Source organism: Sphaerodactylus townsendi, linkage group LG05 (genome assembly GCF_021028975.2).
Source record: "Sphaerodactylus townsendi isolate TG3544 linkage group LG05, MPM_Stown_v2.3, whole genome shotgun sequence".
NCBI classification, from domain to species: Eukaryota; Metazoa; Chordata; class Lepidosauria; order Squamata; family Sphaerodactylidae; genus Sphaerodactylus; species Sphaerodactylus townsendi.
In genome coordinates, this window is record NC_059429.1 from 74,674,316 (window position 1) to 74,694,287 (window position 19,972).

Below are 19,972 nucleotides of genomic sequence, written 5' to 3' on the forward strand. Positions count from 1 at the left end.
GATGTTGTGGGTTTTCCGGGTTGTATGGCCGTGTTCCTGTAGTATTTTCTCCTGACATTTTGCCTGCATCTGTAGCTGGCACCTGTTGTCTTCAGATGCCAGCCACAGATGCAGGCGAAATGTCAGGAGAAAATACTACTGGAACACAGCCATACAACCTGGAAAACCCACAACCTTTGATGCTGTTGAAGCTCAGCTGGGTTTTGTTGGCTGTCAGTGCTTAGGGGGTCTTGGTTATCATTTTGGATGAAAATTTGTTGGTTCATGTGATCACTATAAATGGGTTCTCATAGGTATGTTCACTTTAAATGAATTAATAGGCAACAATTTGAATGTGTGAAACAGCTGTTAAAAATTAAATATCAAAAACAAAATCCCCTTTTGTAATTTCATGTTATTTCACACACAATACTTTCCAAGGGAAGAAGTGCATAATTCACCTGCAAATTGTGAAATATGATTGAATTATATGAATGTGATGGATTTCAATCAATATCCAATGGCCCACAAGTGGTTTGTGCTGGCTTTGTTGCTTAGTATAGACATCTGACTAAGACTTTCTTTTGTGGCTGGCATAGGTGGCTAAGGACACTACTACCCTGTTTCTCCAAAAATAAGACATCCCCTGAGAATAAGACGTAGTAGAGGTTTTGCTGAAGTGCTAAATATAAAGCATCCCCCGAAAGTAAGACGTAGCAAAGTTTTTGTTTGGAAGCATGCCCGTCGAACAGAACACCAGAGCATGCAGCTGTGGAGTGGAAAAATAAGACATCCCCTGAAAATAAGACATATCGCATCTTTGGGAGCAAAAATTAATATAAGACACTGTCTTATATTCTGTCTTATATTCGGAGAAACACGGTATTCACTGTTTGTATACTGTCAATGCCTATATAAAACCTGTTGTGATGAAACAAATGAAATCAGCTCAGTTTACAACAGCATTGTTAATCCAGAGCATAACTCATTAACTTTTTCTTAGGGCTGTTGGCTCCAAATTTGAAGGCAAAGTGAGAACCAGTGGATGTAAAGGCAGATTAACTGCCTCTTAGCTAGCACATTTCTAGTTAGGATATATGTCATGCTTAGAGCAGTTTGCAAGTAGTATTATCTCTGGCCAATTATGCACAAGGTGTCTGCTGTGAGGCAGAGGCATATCAGAGGGAAATGGCACCTGGGGACAACACCTGTTCCGGGCGCCTCCCCACCCCATGCTCAGGGGCAGGGCTCGGGGGCGGCTCAGATGGGCACCGCAGTGGCAGGCCAGCTGTCCAAGCCACCCCTGATCTGCCCCCGCCTCCCTGCAGGCTGCCTCCTGCCCTCCCCAGGCCCAGTTCCTTCCCAATGAGGAGGGAAGGAGGCAGCTCAGATGGGCACCGTGCCGGGGGAAAGGCCTCCTGGTTGCGTGGCTGGTCTGGTCTTGGGCGCTGGCGCAATCCCCCAGCAGGGAAGAGGCCTCCTGGCTGTGTGGCTGGGCCCAGCCTTGGGTGCTGGCAAGCGGTGACCTGGCATGGGGGGAGCCATCAGGCGCTGGCTGGGTTGCCACGCTGCGGGAGAGGCTGGGTGTGTGGATGGTGCCTGGCGACCCCCACATGACCAAAAGGCATGTGCACGGAGACATGGGTTACCCCATGTCCCTGTAGGTGGTCCAGCCCTGCTGTGAGGTGGGACGTATGTCTGTTGCAACAAGATTTATTTATGGGAGTATTTTCTCAAGCCCCGCTTTCACTTTGCATTCTCTCCGTAGCAAGTGACACCACTTCTAGCATGATTTTAGTTTTCTTCAATGCCAGAACAGGGCAGATTTGCCAGTGTGCCCAGCTTTGCCCCAGACATCTCTCCCCGCCCCCACAGCCAGCTTTCCCATTCCCTTGAACTGATGTCCACACCTTCCTCCTCGCCCCCCCCCCCTTCCATGCTGCTGGCTTCTTCAAGTCAAAGAAAAGAAGCTTACTCACACAAGCTTAGCCAAAACACACTGATCTCTTCATTCTCATATTAATATACTGAGATATTGATATAATAATAGCAGAGAGTGCTTGGAAATAACAAGCCTCTCTGTCTTCTCATGGCAACAGTGGGAAGTGGGGAGTGGAGAGGATATCAACACTACCCCATGCTCCCTTCCTTCAGCAGCGTGTGGTCCAGGAAATTGCTTTACATCTTTCATTTGCCTGGAGGGGGGAATTATTTTTGGAACAATAATGTCACTATAAGTGCAGGTTAAAGGGCTAAGCCAGCAATCTTGACTACCAGGTGTAATGAGATCTGTGCCTTTAAGTAATAATTGGTGGGCAGAGTTAAGGAAAGCAGGGTTGGGAGAGTTCTCTGCAGAGAAACTTCCGGTCCAGAAGTGAGTGCCTCATCATGTATAAACAGAGAAATGCAAGGAGATTCCACTATAAGCTCATTGTGCAGTGAAGAGCCCTGAGATAAGCATTCCATGCATAATGGGCCTTTTACACTAAAGGACAAAGCATTGTCTACTCAGAATTACCAGCTCTCCAGCACCCACCAGGCTTTATCTTCCTGAGGGATTTGGGTGTCTAATTCAAGCCTGTTACCTGGTGTACAGATTATATGGGAATTGGATGCTTGCACAACGGCACATAGGGTAGACCATACAAGGACTGGAGTTAGGTCATGTATATACATGGGTCCAGATGCTGAGGAGATAGAAAGTGAATCTTTTGTGCTTAAAATATGTCCACAAAATGAACAATTAGTTTGGTTTTCCTAATCCAGCTACTTTCAGTACCTCAGATAGGTACAATTTGCTCTTGAATTAATTTCTTATTCTAAAGAATTTCTTATTTGAGAGAAATATACATCTGATGAACTAAGGCTGCCTGGTGCTCTTGAGAGGTGTCATGGCTTTTTTTTTTTTTTTACCTTGGAAACACTGAATCCAAAAGTAGGAGCAGTCATTTTACACAAGGATATCATTTGGCCAGTGAATTTGTTTATTTACTTGCATAAGACTAGGTAAATGCAGCAATTTTCTGGTAAATTCTTCAGGTTTAGGGAGCTGCAAGTTAGTCTGTTTTGCAGGAGGCCAAAATTGCCTGATTTCAGCCGCCGCTGCCGCTACCCCCCCCCCTTTCTATATATAACTGCATTGAGAGAGACATTATAGATTTGTCTCTACTTGTCTGTAAAGCAAGAGCAGCTGCCATCCTAATGAGAAGAATATGGCTGCTAGTTAGCAGAGGGGTGGGTCCTGTAGGCTAAACGAGATAGTTAAACGGCACTGATTGAAGGTGGGGGTGAAAGGGCAGCACAATTATGTGCTGGAGAATCAAGGGCCTTGTTTGATTTGGGAGTTCTAAGCTCCCAGCCAGTGTCAGTAGTTTAGCTGAGGGGTTTTTTTTGTAGGCCAAAGACAGGAAGGATAAAAACTACGAGAATGAGTTGTTACTATTATTAAATCTGATGGCACCCCATCCCCTTTGTGTTTTAACTATTTCCAGGCCTATATATTTTAAGTATTCTGAAAGATCCAAGTTTCCATTCCAGTCTGCTTGTGTACTTAGGGTTACAGATTTAAGCAGAAGTTGGCGGCTTTAATGATGTTCAGGTAGGAATCTTTCAGAGGCAAAGTTCATACATACAACATTGGCATGGTGGTTGATTGAAATGGTGGCTGTTCCACATGGCAGTGGTGGGAATGTCAGTGAAGGCATGTTGTGCATGTTCTCTTTTAACTAGCTGCCACACTGCTGTTTTTACACATGAATCGAACTTTTGTCTTGGGAACATTGGGATTAAAAAACCAGTTGTTCATTATCAGATTTATGGTAGGTTCCTGCTGCTCAGGATCTTTAGAGATGGAAATCCTGCTTGAGTTTTCAGAGTACTTCAGAAACATTTCCAGAGATGGGGGTGCTTTTTTTCAATGGGGTTATTGGCAATGACTGCTAGGAATTTTGCAGTGTTGATCCTAGTTTGTCTAGGATCCTCATTTTCCTTTAATGTCCAACTGGTTTTACCATATAATCTGTTAGATTCTGGCTTTCCCCCTTCTGTCAGCATTCAACACTGATAAGTAGTGTGATAACATTGCTGCTCTAAACCCAGTGATTGTCTTTACTAGTTGGATCTTCATATACAAGGGAAGTATATTGTTCTAAGCTTTCATTTAGTGAACTCATGGCGTGATTCTCTTGACCACTTGCTGTGGTTATTACCAGTAGTGGGAATCAAATAATTTAACAACTGGTTCTGGTGGTGGGATTCAAATAATTTAACAACTGGTTATTTATAAACAACACTTTAACAACCGGTTCTGCCAAAGTGGTGTGAACCTGCTGAATCCCACCACTGGCTATTACTGTTTTTCATGGACAAACCTACATCACAAAGGCCTCTGTTGCTATGCATTGAACTGTTTTGAACTGTTGCTGTGTCCCAGCTAAGAGTGCTACCCCCACACCAATGCCAAAGGCTGCTTCCTCCCCCTTCAAAAGGCATATCTTCCGAATCAGAATTGTATCTAAGCCCATGGTCCCTATCGCCTCCTGAGCCTAATGACTATCGCCTTTATTTACTCTAATAGGTCTCATTTGTAAATGTTAATTCCTCCCTGAAGAAAATGTCTGTTCAAGATGACTTGGCTGTCACTGTGTCAAACACATCAGTATGTATGCATCAGTGTGTGTACAAGGTCCTACCCCACTCCTTTTGCTTGGAAAATAGGCGGGCATCTTCCTGACTGAGCCAGTCAACCCCATATCATTCCACCTTCCCTCCCGCAGTCTCCCTTGCTGCACCAACCACGTCCATTTGGATACTTTCTTGATAACTATTAACTGAGCCATTACATGCCAACTTTTGTATGAGTATGCATACAAGACAAAGAAACTGCAAGTAATTCACCAACATTAAAACATTAAACAGTGTGAGGACTGAAAAATTCACTGCCATTATACAGAGTGAGAACTGAAATGCTTAAAATGTGCCATTTCTCTTGTCATAATACTTTATACCTCGTGTTGTCCTGCACACTGGCTATCTATTGGACCATCTGCCAAACCCCTCCCTTCCCAGGGTTCGATCACTGGGGTTGGGTACCAGACGTCTTCTATTATTAATCAAATTATTTATTGAAGGCTACTACTGCAGCCATAGTTTTATAGTTTTAAGGCTTTGTATTTTAACTGGGGTTATTCGATTTGTTTTATTGTATTGTTGTTTGTTGTGCACCGCCCTGAGCCCTTTGGGGGTAGGGCGGTTTACCAAATCAAATAAATAAATAAATAAATAAATATTTTCAATGAACTATATTTTTTCTATGTTGCTGTTTCAAAAATGTACTGCTTGTTGACATGGGCCCAGATAAACTAATAGGAAGACTGGCTCATGAAAGGTTTTATTGTTGAATTATATTAGGAAGGTGAGGATCAGGAGCTCTCAGCCTTTGCTACAGGACACCTCTGGGATATACTTCTGATAGGTTGCGCAGCTATGATTGCTTTTGTTTAAGAACAAAACTTATGAGAAGCCTTGTGGCATATTGGGTTTGATGTGGAGAGTGCAAGTTCTGTATCAGCTTAGCCTGCCTTGATTGTCTGTATGTATATTATACCCTGCCTTGCTCTGCGGTACTCCCAAAGTGTTTTACATCATTCTCATCTGCTCTATTTAATCCTCACAGTGCTGTGAGGTGCGTTAGACTGAGAATGTGTGGCTGGCTCAATGCCACCCAATATGGCAGAGTAGGGATTCAAACCTGGGCCTCCCAGTTCCTAGTCTGGCACTCTAACTGGCTTCTCATTTGAAGCGATAGTGCAGTTCTGAGTTCCTTAGTGGTGAAATTGGCTACAGATGAAATATAATAAAAATGTGACCTTGATCATGAGCTCATAGAGGTAACAGCTAACATTTTAGGCATATCTTTTCCAAGCACAGCATGGCCATTCACATGTGTGTATGCATGTTTTTTTCCAGCTCAAATTTTATTACCAAAGCATAATGTTTAAGAGGCTTAATTCTAGATATTGTGTTTTTATCTTTCCTACCCTTCTTCAATGATGGGGATGTGGTTTATAGAACTTCATCCTAAATGTGTGCAGCACCTTTCATTTCAACATTTCAATTTTCAAATGTGATACTGCATTATAACAGGTTTTTTCCTTTTTACAACTTTTTTGGATTTCTTGAAAACAGATGCGAGATTCAAGCTGGGATTTTAACTTTAGAGGTAGATTTTTGACGAATATGAACACCAGCGTTTGCTATGATACTTTAGTCCTTGAGGGAGAAATCACAGTAGGAGAAGTGTTTATCCTTAGAAGAAATTGTGAAAGAAGACTGTCACTGCCTTCTGTGAAATGGGAAGGCACAGCATAGGCATTGGGAGGGGAGGCTGGGAGAGCAGGAGCACCAGGTCTACTCCCGTGGGTTACTTGGGGGGGGGGGGCGCATTCAGCCATCCATCCCCTCCCCTCAAGAGCAAGGAGCTGGAGGAGCATTGTACTGCCTGCCACCCTTGTCTCCTGTGCCCTGCACCAGTCTTCCCCTCAGCTGTCCCCTGCCCTAACTCTGCCACCCCAGCACAGCTTCCACAGTGGAGACCCTGCTGGGGTGCTAGATTCTGGATGGGGAAATTCTCAGCCTCTGGTGGATTCCCCTGCCCAGAACCCACCAACAGGAATCACTACCCTAGCACAACCTGAGGAAGGGCCATGGAGGCCATGCTGTGGTGGCGGATTCTGGGCAGGGGAATCCCAGGGCTCCTGAGGATTCTCCTGCCCAGAATGCACTGTCTGGAATTTCTGCTGCAGGCTTTGGCAGGGGTGGGGAACATGGGCGACGTTCCTATCCCCTGCCTCTGCCGCTGAAGCTCTCTTCCCCCTTTCTGTCTCCTTCCCTCTCTTTTTCTTTCCTCCTTTCTTTTCCTTTCCCCCCTTTCTCTCTCTCACCCCCTTTCTATCTTTCACTCCCTTTCTCTCACTCCCTTTCTTCCCATTTATCTTCCCTCCCTTTCTCCTTCTCTCCCTTTCTCTTTCTTCCCCCTTCCTTTGTTTCCTCTTTCTCTATTTTCTTCCTTCCCTCCATTTTTCTACAGTATGAGTGCATCTATCTGTCTTTTCTTCCTCCCTCCCTCCTTTTAGTTAGTTCCCCCTAATCCACTCCTCCACTACTGCAGAGTTCAGATATGGTGAGGGTTCAATTTCAGTGCTTTCCCAGGGCAACATTTTATGTAGGTATGCCCCTGAGGAGCAGTGTTTCTGGCTGCAATCCAAACATATGTGGTAGTTAATACCCCATCACTACTCCCTAGTCCTCCCAGGGGAAGTAAAAGGAACTATTGATTTTCCTCATTGTTTGTTCTGCCTAGTTCTGGATTACAACAACAGCAATGCAACTATATATAGGAGTAAATACAGTGGGGTAAGACTGCAGATTTCACTAACAACAAGGCATCTCCATTGCATTAAGGTATTTTGAGAGCAAGACCTAAGGAATGGTTAATGATAGTACCTTGGGAACTGTTTGCAGAATAACATGAAGCCCAGTTTGCAGATGACTTCTGAATTACAACAAACTAGCCTGCTCCACCAAATGAAGAATTTGTGTTCCTTATTAACATTTTTTGTCTCTCTGCCATTGTAGAAAGATGGGTGGGGGAAGGCCCACATACATGTTTTCACCTCATCCCAAAATGCTCCCCTGTATCTTCAAGGCTTAGAATATGTGTTGAGATGCATGTTGGAAGTGACTGTGTTGGTCTTTTGCAACCCCAATAGTAATTAGGGATATTTTTTGTTCTTGGACTGAGGCCCCCAAATTCTTCACAGAGAGGGGTGTGTGCGTTGCGCACGCAGAGGCTGCCAAGGGTCTCCAGCACCATCTCTGTTGAACAACAATCCAATCTTGATTGGAGAGGGGTGGAGGGAGACAGATAAAGGGTAGAAGAATTGGAGATAAATGTTAGCTCATTTCTTAAGTAATTAGTTACCTCCTCATCCCCGTGTTGTAATTGTGAACAAGCTGTAATGTTTAATTAGTGTGTAAATGAAACCCCAATTTCATAATGGCTGCAGTGACAGCGCTAAGTGAGACAGGCACAGAAGGGGCTGCATTGTTTCAGCAGGAGATGAAGCTGTCGCCCAGCAAGCCGTGCATCGCTGAAAGAAAATGGAAATGATAAACGAAGTGAGGCTAATTAGCAAAATCATACAGGCCCCACTGATGGTTCTCATCAAGGGGAGGTAATGAAGCGGGCAGGCCAAGCTGAGCGGGGATTAATTGGAACCGATTCCTGTTCATAGAGCACAGACTTAGTCTTTCTCTACTGAGGCTGGGCCCTTCTCCCAGGGGCCCTTTGAGGAACCAGAGAGCTCAGCTCACATGCAGAATGTCAAGTATAAAGCCATGGCTGGCCTTGTGAAGGCTGGAGCAGTTGGGAGTTTGGCCAGCCCCACAGAGTCTTTTGTGGGTGTTTATTTACTAGAAAAGGTCTTCTCAGAGACCGCCCTTTTCTGTTCATTGATTAATACCTTTGCAAACAGTAAGTCTCTTTCTATGGAAAGATCCTGGCAAGTTTGGGAAATGTACAGAACCTGGTCATTTCTGCCTGTGTTATCTGTGGCTGGAGTGGCTGGCCCGAAATATTACATATAGTCTATTTTAAGGAAGAGATTAGGAGACAATCTGGACAAAGTTCACTATTAGGGACAGCACAGATGATCTACAATAACAGCAGCAGCCATTTGGAGCCTTCTGGGGATCCAGTACTTTATCTGGTCTGATATGAGTAGCCAACTGCTATGAGAGGTGATGCCAACAATTCATTTTTTCCTGAACTGTGGCTGCAGGCTCAGGAACAGGATTAAAAATCATCTAGGGATATTCTATAGTCATGTAATGGAAATGGGCAGTTGAATGTATGAATATGTGGGTTTTTTTACACAAAATGTGTATCATAGTTCCCAGCCATCATATACGATGAAATGAGAACTATGTGTGGATGACGACAGAATCTGTTATTGTTTGAATGGTTGTTCAAGCTGAATTCGCTTCTGGTAGGATAGGAAGAGGCGAAGCAGAGGTAGAAGACAAAGCCAGTGGGAACAGAAACTACAGTACCAGAGCCATAGCAGCTGTAGTAGGATTCTAAGGGCTACATGTGACATTGGAATTCCACATGTGTCATCTGGTGCTTTACAGCACCCTCATGGTGGAACCCCTATGATGGATTGATGCTGTGGCACTGGGGAAGGGGGAAGGGCTCCCCTTGTGCTGTTCCTTGATTGAGAATCCCCCCCCCCACTTCTGGGGGGGGGGCACTCATATTGTGCTTGTCTTTTTCCCCCTTCTACCAGAAATGTTTGGTTTGGGAGAGACTATGTAAGAATGGGGAATTAATCCCTTTTCCTTTTAAATGTGGCCCTCATCCATATTGGGGGGGAGGGGGCTGTGGCTGTGGCTGTTTTTGTGTGTGGGGGGGAGTTCCAGTCACAGAATTCCAACCTTGCATGTAGTTTGGTCTAGAGATGAAACTGTCAGTTTTTCTTAAGGCAGAAAGGAACTCAGAACACCCCTGATGTGGAAGCTTTTCGGCATGGCTATTTTTTATAACTCCTGGGGAACCACAAAACCTGAACACAGAATTTGAAAGGTAACAACAGTGGGCCAAAGAATCAGATCTGTATTTTCCTATTAAGCTTAGTTTGTGAAACCTAAGAAATTAATCAAAGCCCGAATTCCTGAACAAAGGAGAATTTCCCCTCAGATTTTGTTCTGTTTGTGGTTATTGTTTCTTCTCGTATTTCATTTTCTTCTTTTCTGTCATGCCGTTGAACATCATAAAGAGGTAGTAACATTAAAATGTGTGTAAAGCTGCTTAATTATTTAATGCTGTTAATGGAATCAGATTTCCAACAGCAGTTAATGAAATGAAATTATTTTGATCTTTCCACTTATACCTTCCCATATATATATAATGGAGACTTTTCCTCACTCAGAATTAGAAGCCCTGCTATTTCACCCTAGGGAAAACAAGTGGTTTGCTCTTTGTGAGGAAGAGCAGGCAAAGGAATGTTGAGTTTTGGTAAATTGGGGCCTTGACCAGTTTGCTGTTTTTATCATTCAGGTAAAACAGGAATTTTGTGGATCCCATTTTACCACAAAGTGAACAAAGAATTGGGGTGATCCTTCTCCATCATCCTTCTAGAAAGACTGCAGCTATCTGAAGAATGGCTTAACTTTACATGGAACATTCTGCCTCTAAAGCCCTTTGGCTTCCTAAATTTGAGATGAAATCCAAACCAGACAGTAGGTTAGTCAGGGAAAGCTCTGACAGTAGCAGTGGAAAACCAGTGCTGTGCCGGAGCTGAACTTTATCCTTTTACATCCTGCAAGAGATGCCCTTTTTGCAGATGTTGGTGCATAATCCTCATCATGTTACATTAGTTATTGACATTTATGTGAGCAGAGAGCCTGGTCTTCCTCCATACCCTCTAACTCCACATGGCCTTAGAGGCAGCTCTGATGTCTCTCAGGGGACAGTTTTCTATCAGGCTTGCACCTGCTGCTGAACCTGCCTGTGAGCAGCCTCTCTCTCACTCTCTCCACCACCCCCCCCACCACCCCCAGTCATCTGTCTGTGTGATCTTTTTCATTTCCTTAGACAAACAACCAGATATGGATAAATATGTGTATCGTTCCTAGTTGATTATTTATAATCTCTGCTGAGGAGATTAGGCGTTCATTCAGCTCTCTGCCACTGGCATGGTACAGTATCTTGACCATGTCCCTTCTGCACGGGCTGCCTCCTCCATAAAGAGGTAAAAGTTTTGAGAGCTCTGACTGATCGAAAATGCACTAAACAGAGTCTCTGCCATATACCCAGTGCTGCATTTAATCGAATGCCCCAGTTCTCCCAAGCCCTCTGCTCTTTTTGTTATTGTACAATGAGCAATCTCCCCAGGCCCACAAGGGCTTCAAGAGGGGATGAGAAATATTATTTATTCAGTTGTTTACAGAAGCGTTTGATCGGGAATAGTTCTTCACTGCCAGCCTGTTCTGTATTATTCATTGCAATAATCTCTGCAGATTGTGATAAACTGTAACAGCGTAGGGGCAGCGAACAGCGGGGCTTTGCTGATGCCGGCGCCGGCACCCTGCTCTAAAATATCGGCAGCTGCAATCATAAATCTCAATTTACAAGTGTGACTATTGCACGGGGAGTTATAGTTATACTAATGATTGCTTCTCTGTCTTATTTTTCATGTTGCAACAGAGTAATAAATTTTTAAGAACAGCCTGGGCAGTGTTAGGGAAGGAAACATGGTGCGTCCGCTTCCAAGCCATTCTGTGCCTGGTGAGAGCTCTTTTTTACTTTTTGCTTGAAGGCGGCTAGGGTAACAGGTTAGAGAATATCTCCGCTTCCTCCCATCCCAGGAAAAGCACAGGATTTAGTTCTTCAGGAGGAGTGGAGAGCATTGCCTGCTGGATACAGACAAAAGCCATGCAGTTACGTGGATTGGAAGGAAGTCTCACCTGCTCTCTGTGACTTGGTTTGTTCATCTTTCTGATGAGAATTGCTTAATGAGGCTACTAGATAAACAGAGTCATAACCAATGTGGTTGCTACAGAAAAACCCAATCAATTGATTTTTACCTATCTGGCAGGTTGAGTACCAGGTGGCCTGGGATTCTGTGTTTCATCTTTATCATTTTGGGTGGGTGTTCTGACTTTTTCCCTGCAGCCGTTGACTCCATGTTTGTGTCAGTGAATCTAGAACAACAGGAAAAAACATCAAAGTGACATTTTATGTAGATTCTGGAACTAGAAGAGTAATTTTAGCCTGTGGTACGTGTGCCGCATCCTGGTTTCAGACCAGGTTCAGATTACTGACTCTAAGCTTTGCAGCATTTGGGTTGGGATGCTGTTCGGCATATGTCCAGGCTGAGGTACCCTGCCTTGGACCAGAATGCCTTTTGAATGAAAATGTGGGACACAGGCGTTACTGAGCATTTCCCAAGTGCTCGCCAAGATCTATGATGTGTGGTAGCTGATGGATGCCTCCGTTCAGAGAGTTGACATGGTGATGTACACAGAGCCTAGAGACATATAGATTTTTTTCAAAGTGGCCACTCTGAGCATAATTATAAATACCCAGCTCCTTCACATGGTAAATTGCTACTGATCAGAAGCAAAACTGTGCAGGCTGAGGGCATTCCATCTTTGCCTATTGTGATACTATTGCAGGAGATCTAATTCCTTGCCCTGTCCCTGAAGGGAGTTGTCCCTCATGGGCTCTCTTTACCATAAGAGCATTCTACCCTGATGATAAGTCCTTCTGAATGAATGACTCACAATTTAGTATGTAGTAGGAAAGAGAAAGAAACTGACAAGCACAGGAGATGGACTAATACAACAGGCCAGGGCTTTGGACTCTGATGTTGTTGAAAATTTCAAGACTCGGACCACAACTGTGTTTGGATCCATTGGAGATAATCAGTGTTTGGAAGCCTGGATGAGGCTAGCAGCATGGTACAACATAGTTTGGGCAGGATTTGATGTGCATTGTTTTGTTTTGTTGCTTCACATCTCTGCACTATGTCAACAACAGGAGATTTGTTCACATTGCCTAAGTAATGACGAATGTCACCGTTTATACTGTATATGGGTACGTATGCTACATACCAGCATGGTGTAATGATTAAGAGCTGAGGCCCCTAATCTGGAGCACCAGATTGGATCCCCCACTCCTCCACATGAAGCCTGCTGGGTGACCTTGGGCTCGTCACAATTCTCTCTGAACTCTTTAAGCCCCATCTATCTCACAAGGTGTCTGTTGTGGGAAGGGGAAAAGAAGGTAATTATAAGCCGCTTTGAGATGCCTTTTGGTAAGGAAAGCGGGGTATAAAAACCGACTCTTTTTCATCTTATACAGTTAATCAGTGGCAACTCCAACTTCCCATAAGTAGATGTACAAAGTGTGACACAGTTGCTCTATCCTCTGTTTTTTTGGTCATGTCTTTGACTTGCTGTCCTCTTCAGCACAGATGTGTTCTGTATGCTCATGCTCCCAACAGCATACTGTTGCCTCCTGCAGATTATGTGTGGACTTTTTTTAATGCTAGGGTGAGGATGGATTAGATGTAGCCTACTCTGCTGGGGCAGAATTCAAGAAATTGTCCTGTGCATAAGAAGGATCCTGCTCGACTTTTTTGTGACATCCCAGCTATGCTACAAAGGCCATCATATTTCCATCACGCAACAAACAGTTGCAGCAACAAACCTGCTGTATGGTTTGGTGGCATGGCATTGAACAGTACTTTTGACTTCCTCTATTTGTGGGAAACTTAAGCGAAAAAGCTTTCATCTTACCTTGGAAGGAATGCAGATTCCTCTTTTCACTGACCACTCCTACTAAAACCTCTGTGCTAAACAGCCAGAGGATAGAAACTAACCCTCCATACCCTTCTCCCTGACTAAAGCACTTCCTGTGTTCCAACACTTGTTGCTAGGCTGACTGCGTCTGGTAGCAGCCTCAGAGCCTTTCTATTATTTATCTTCCACTTCCGGACAGATATTGCAGCATCTGTGGCCACATGATGAATGGAATAGTAGTGAAGGGCCTTGGATGAGATCCAGCTTTGTTATCTCAACAATTTAGATAAAAACAAATATCATTACTTAGTCAGCAGTTGGGCAGTGGCAGTGGTTCATGACCTTTTCCACTCATGGGAACAACAGAATATTTCCAACACAATTATAAGCCATTAGGAACACCCCTTTGCTCTACATCTAGGGAACAGCACAGTGAAGGCCAGCCCTACCATAGTGCCCTGACTGTTACGCTTGGGCACACAGGAGAAGCTGCCCTCTCCTACCAAACCTTAATTAGACAGGGTTGTTGAAAGACACTCCACCTTTACTTTAAATGTCCTTCCATTGGTGACAATTAAAAGATAGGTTTATGAGCATTGGACTACATCTCAGAATCACTTGAACCGGTATAGTTAGAGATTTGTGTAAATCTGCCCAAAATTAGCAGTGAATACCTTGCAGTAAAAATACATTGTTCTGTATTTTCCTCTTTCCCCTTGGATCACTGTTGTGCTAGAGGGCACAGCGTTTTACATTCTGTTTTTAGACATCTGTATGTATGTGTGGTTTTCAAGTGGCATGTGATTTATTTCTCTTCTAGGATTATGCTATACATTGTTTTCTTCCAAGTTTTTATATTCTTGGCAGTGGTGGAAGCAGTAGACTAGTCCCTAGACTGGACCCTTGGGGAATTCCAGATATATATACGCCTGTCAGGTATAGTGGTTGAGAGCGGTGGACTCTAATCTGGAGAACCGGGTTTGTTTCCCTAGCCCTCCACATCCAGGCCAGTCACAGTTCTCCCTAAATTCTGTCAGCTCCTCTACCTCACAAGGTGCCTGTTGTGTGGAGAAGAAGGAATGAATTTTTAAGGAACTTTCAGACTCAATACAATTGAGAAAAGTGGAGTATAAATCCAAACTCCTTCCATATCCTCTTTCTCTCTCTTCCTTTTCTTAAAAAAATATGCACCATTGTTCAGCTAAAGGCTCTTATGTTGACTAGCAGAGAAACTGCTGATTTAAAACGATCTCTACCTTTGTCAGAAGAATGATCTTTTCCGTGGCTATTCTTGCTTTTTTCATTATGTTCCAAGCAGTTGCAAGAAGACTGAACAATGCATAATATTTGGGAGCAAAGGCTGTGGGAGAAAGGGCCAAAGTAGAAAATAGGCGTTACATTGAAATCAGTAACAGATTTACAGTTCCGTGAGTTAGATGCACCAACAGTTCAGTCATTGCTTTGGCTTTCTAGTAGGTAGCTCACTAGTCATTATAGAGTGGAGAAAAGAGTGCCTTGATTTCATGTACCAGAGCAGGTCTCAGTGTGATTTTGGGATTCATTCTTATGGAACCAGAGGATGCTCCTGCCATTTAAGATATTTAAGAAGGGCTGCTTCCTCCAAGAAGTTAGGACACAGGGAGCTGTCTTGTACTGAATCAGCCCCTCTGTCTAGCAAAGTCAGTATTGTCTACTCAAACTGGCAGCAACTCTCCAGGATCTCAGAGATCGAGAGATCTTTTGCATCACTACTTGATCCTTAACTGGAGATGCTGAGGATTGAACTTGGGACCACTGCTTGCCAAGCAGAAGGCTTACCACTCAGCCACAGCCCCTTCCCCAAGTCCAATGATAATAAACAAAAAACAGGCACAAAGTAAACCTCTGCACCCATATATTCATCCCAGGTACAGGTGAACATTTGACTGTTGCTTTTGGAAAAAGATATTTTAGCCCTCTTGCTCTTGGAAGTTGCCAGTTCTGTGTCTTCCGTGGACATTTCGACTATCAGCCCCTCATACCCTCATGGAGCCATGGTTCAAGTTGTTGCGTTTCAACTTCCAGGATTCCAGTAAAAAAAAAAAAGAGAGAGAGAGAGAGAGAGAGAGAGAGAGAGAGAGAGAGAGAGAGTGGGGGGGGAACTAGTGTGTGGGAACTATTATTTCTTGAAGAATATTGGATACACAAGGAGGAAAATTAAATTGCACAATGAAACAAAATACAAGCATGCTTTCTGTCCTATAGAATTCCTAATCCGAAGTTGCAGGATGTCACTTCCAGTATGCCAGTTTGTTTCCCTTTTCATGATGAAGGCATCTATCCCATGTTAGTAAACATCCTACCTCTGTTTTTAGGGCCAGACATTTTAGCATCCCTGCTTATGCGAGTTGGCAGTAGATATTTTTGCTGCCAGCCCTTTGCCCAAATCTGGGTCTTCTCTTGTTATTAAGAATGTGTCTTGATTCACTAGTAGGTGCTATCATCAGCTTTTGCTTTTCCATAGGCTTGTGTTGGAGTGGGCAGGCAGAAAAACTGCTCAGGGAGAGAAATATCTGTGCTGCCCAGCCACTGGTGACCTGGGATGAATTCCTTGGTAATTCATGTATTGGAGGTGTGAAGACAGAGATATGTATGGCGAGTCTGAGATACACTAAAAGGAGTCGTGTGTTCTGATCAGCTGTGTTGATTTCTAGATTATTTTGCCTGGTCTGATTCTTTCCTGCTGCTGTTGGTCACGTCTTCTTCCATAATTCAGCTCCACTTGTAGCTCTGGCGTCCACTGTTGATTCTGTGCTTTATGGTATTACACCCAAGAGATAGGAATTCACAGTTTTCACCAGTTGGAGGAAAAGAGCAGTTTGACTGATGAGATACTTTCATCATCAGGAGACCTGGTTATTTCAGCTCGCAGACAGGGGATCCTGTTGGCTTTAAACCAAAAGCAGTGACAGATTTGTTGCTGTAGAAATGAGGTCATTAAGCCGGGAGTGGCGTGTTTGACCTGAAAGCAATTGAGTGATAGATGCGAGTAATTTTAAAGCTGCTGTCCCCTCCCCCTTGTAGGACACTCCAAGAGAAGTTGCATATCTACACTTGAGCAGTGTAAATAATTTAGACAAACAGTGTCAGGTAAAATCGCAATCACTTACAGCTCAATAGTGTTACAGAAAGGAATGCAAAGCAGGGCCTCGCCTCTTCAGTCACAAAGAGCAGGGACAGGTAGCAGGGTCTGTGCCCACAGCTTGTATAGAGTCACACAAGCAAGATTAAAATTGTGTCCTTTGCTGATTTCTCTGGCCAACAGAGGTGGGGGTAGGATGTGTAAGAAGAGATGCATTTCTGTAGTTGATTTCAGGTTCTTTGATTCACAAATGATAGGATTTCTGTCTCTTTCTAAGAACAGGCAGTTTAGGATTGCCTCCATTGTTATTTTGTAGACACGTTGTACAGTATGTATGGCAATGTGAATACTTTGGGGAGGAACACATTTATTGGATTCCTGATCCTTGTGCATGTGTTAAAAAAAAGCATTTGCACTGTCATATTATATACACTTTTTCCTATGCTGATATTATTGATTGATTGATCTAGATTTAGATTCTGTGCCATTTTGCAGACTCACAGGAGGTAACTATTTCTTAGATTTATCTCCTGGTGCTCAGCCCTCTGGACCCTCAAAGCAGCTAACGACATGAAAAATCATATGGGTTTAAGAACATTAAAACAGAATAAAATTCAACCAGATTAAAACACTATTAAAAATCCCTTGCCTCAAAGGCTGATTACTGCTTCTAATGCTGCTCAAGTGGGACTTTAGTAAGAATATACGGTGGAAAGTTCCTATCCTATATAGGAATATAGTTCCTATCCTATATAGAAACAGAGGATAGAAAGTTCCTTAGCTGGGGACCACTACTGTGGACACCTCTCTATCCCACTGCAGGTCAAGTACTGTCCTGTTCTATTCCCCTTCCCTTTAAAATGATATCTATTTTAAGCTTGTGAACCTCTGAGCTGGGGGCAGCACCTGGTAGCTATTCCTCTGTATTATGTTTCTGCCTCTGTTCCTCTTATCCTGGTTAGCACATGAAGATCACATGTTTTGTCACCAGCTGGAATTGCAAGCAGAGAATTGGGCTCAGTTGTGTTTCTGCAGCCATTTCATCTCCCCAAAAGCTCTGTTGTGCCGTGTTCTGTGAATGGGCATTAAATAGCTAAGCCTCTCATGGGTCTGTAATTCCGACTGCAAAATTGGCAATGCTGGTAATGAGCTCTGGAGTTACTGTGCATTGGATGCAGCCACTGCTTAAACCTCAATATCTTGGCCATTTAATTTAATGGGGCTTTTTAAATACCCAAAGCGATTAAGTTCACATTGTGAGCTAATCGCCTACAAAATTTCATTTCTCAGAGATGCAGGCTGTTTAGGAGAGAATCGTTGGCAACAATGCCCACTCTTCTTCCTTCCTGTCAAACACTTTTACCCAGACAAGTGCTCATGTGTTAGTGGTCAAAATGGTCAGTGGAGACTCAGCTTCATCCATCATTGATGTGGGAAAGACTCTTAATTTCCCAATCCACTCCACAATGCCAAAACCTTTGTGGCCATGTGAGGATGTAGGCAGGAGGTTGTGTGCCAGTATGTACGCTTATGCAAGCACTTATGAGTGACTGATTCTGTCTTGGTAACAATAACTTGAAACTCATTTGAAACCCACTTAGTCTCTCAAAAACTTGGAAGATAAACTGTAAGAACTCTGTTCATATGACTTAAGGAGGAGGGTGCTGCCTGGATGATCCTTACCTTTTCCTATGGAAGATACTAATTCCTAGACCTAAAAGAACTGCTGCACTGAGTAGATGTGTTGCTGTTGTGGTAGTTTCAGTTACAGAGTAGCAGCAGCAAGCACCGAAAGTCGAGGGGAAAAACAAACCCAGGTAGCTGCCTACTGGAGACCAAGGTTTGACTAAGGGCCTTTCCCCACTCCCTTCCATCCCCCCTATGCCGCGCGCTGCTCTCAGCGCGCGGCATCCCAGGCGCGCGCCCAGGCGTCCCCACGACCCCGCGCTCTGTGCGGGGTCGTCAAAAGGCGCCGTTCGGAAGAGCACCTGGGATGCCGCGCGCTAAGGGGGCGCGACAGCGGCAGCGTTGGGGCGGCTGCGCTGTGGCCGCCCCTGCCGTGGGGAGGGAGGAGGAACCCCGCGCTACTCTCCTCAAGTAGCGCGGGGCTTACGGTAAGTGGGGAAAGGCCCTTAGTTAAGGTGACCAGATTTTAACACTGGTAAAGTGGGACACCATTGACCTTCGCGCCCCACCGCCAGACCTACCCAGGCTCTCAGGGTCCCCGGGAGGCACAAAACATGTCAAGGGACCTGATACCCCGAGGCACGCCTTTCCGTTTAACCCGAATGGACGATAAGAAAAGGTGCTTCAGATCCTTTTTTTCAAATACCTTAACTCAGCAGAGCTGCAGCCCTCTAACATCACTCCCGTAACCTCATTAAAGCCCTTTCTTGGGCGCAGAGGTGTAGCTAGGGGAAATGGAGCCCGGTGCAAAATCTGAGTTTTGCGCCCCCCACCCTGTGGACGGCTTCCCCAAGACCAAAGGCCGCCCTCCCCCACTATGACCAAAGAACAATTTTTGCACCGTGTCATCTCAAAGTCACAATCACATTATAGAACATGCCGCAACTCACAAATCTGAACACATGCCCCAACTCACAAATCTGGGCTCCCTAGTTGAAACAATATTGAAAGTGATGCTGTTTGGGGGTGGGTGGGTGGAGGAATCCACCCTGAAACAGCATCACTTTTAATGTTGTTTAGACTAGAGAGCCCAGATTCTCCTTTTAAATCCACTTTAAAGGGAGAATCTGGGCTCCCTAGTTTAAACAACATTGAAAATGATGCTGTTTCAGGGTAGATTTCCCACCCACCCCACAAACAGCATCACTTTCAATGTTGGTTGTTGTGTGTTTTCCAGGCTGCGTGACCGTGTTCTGGTAGATCTTGTTCCTAATGTTTCACCTGCATCTGTGGCTGGCATCTTCAGAGGTGTATCACAGAGAGAAGTCTGTTATACACTGTGTCCAGACTTCTCTTATTACAGACTCCTCTCTGTGATACGCCTCTGAAGATGCCAGCCACAGATGCAGGCGAAACATTAGGAACAAGATCTACCAAACCACCGACACACGGCCAGAACGCCCACGACAACCAGTTGAATCCATCTGTGAAAGCCTTCAACAATACTTTCAATTTTTTTTAATCTAGGGAGCCCAGATTCTCCCTTTAAATCCACTCAGAAGGGACCAATATCTGGGGGAAAATTGAGTGTGCCTGTCAGGGTAGCAATGGTTAAGCAGTACCAAAATTTCAGGCTACTTTCAGGAGACTATCCTGATGATACCACCCAGGTTTAGTGAAGTTTGGTTCAGGGAGTCCAAAGTTATGGACCCCCAAAAGGGGTGCTCCCATTCCCCATTGTTTCCAATGGGAGCTAATAGTAAACCATACTTCACCAAACCTGGCTGGTATCAGCAAGAGTCTATCCTGATGATACCACCCAGGTTTGGTGAAGTTTGGTTCAGGGGGTCCAAAGTTATGGACCCTCAAAGGGAAGCCCCA

The 19,972-nt window shown here is 44.3% G+C and overlaps 1 protein-coding gene and 1 long non-coding RNA gene across 6 annotated transcripts in view; one reads left to right on the top strand and one right to left on the bottom strand.

Moving 5' to 3' along the window:
- ERI3 (ERI1 exoribonuclease family member 3) overlaps positions 1-19,972 on the top strand; it is a 272,372-nt gene that overhangs the window by 199,776 nt on the left and 52,624 nt on the right. The window lies entirely within an intron of this gene.
- On the bottom strand, positions 7,995-13,460 carry LOC125432923. Its single transcript, XR_007244567.1, has 3 exons — positions 13,342-13,460; positions 11,626-11,742; positions 7,995-8,129 (listed from the first exon to the last, which is right to left on the bottom strand). It is a non-coding gene; the product is annotated as an uncharacterized LOC125432923 (long non-coding RNA).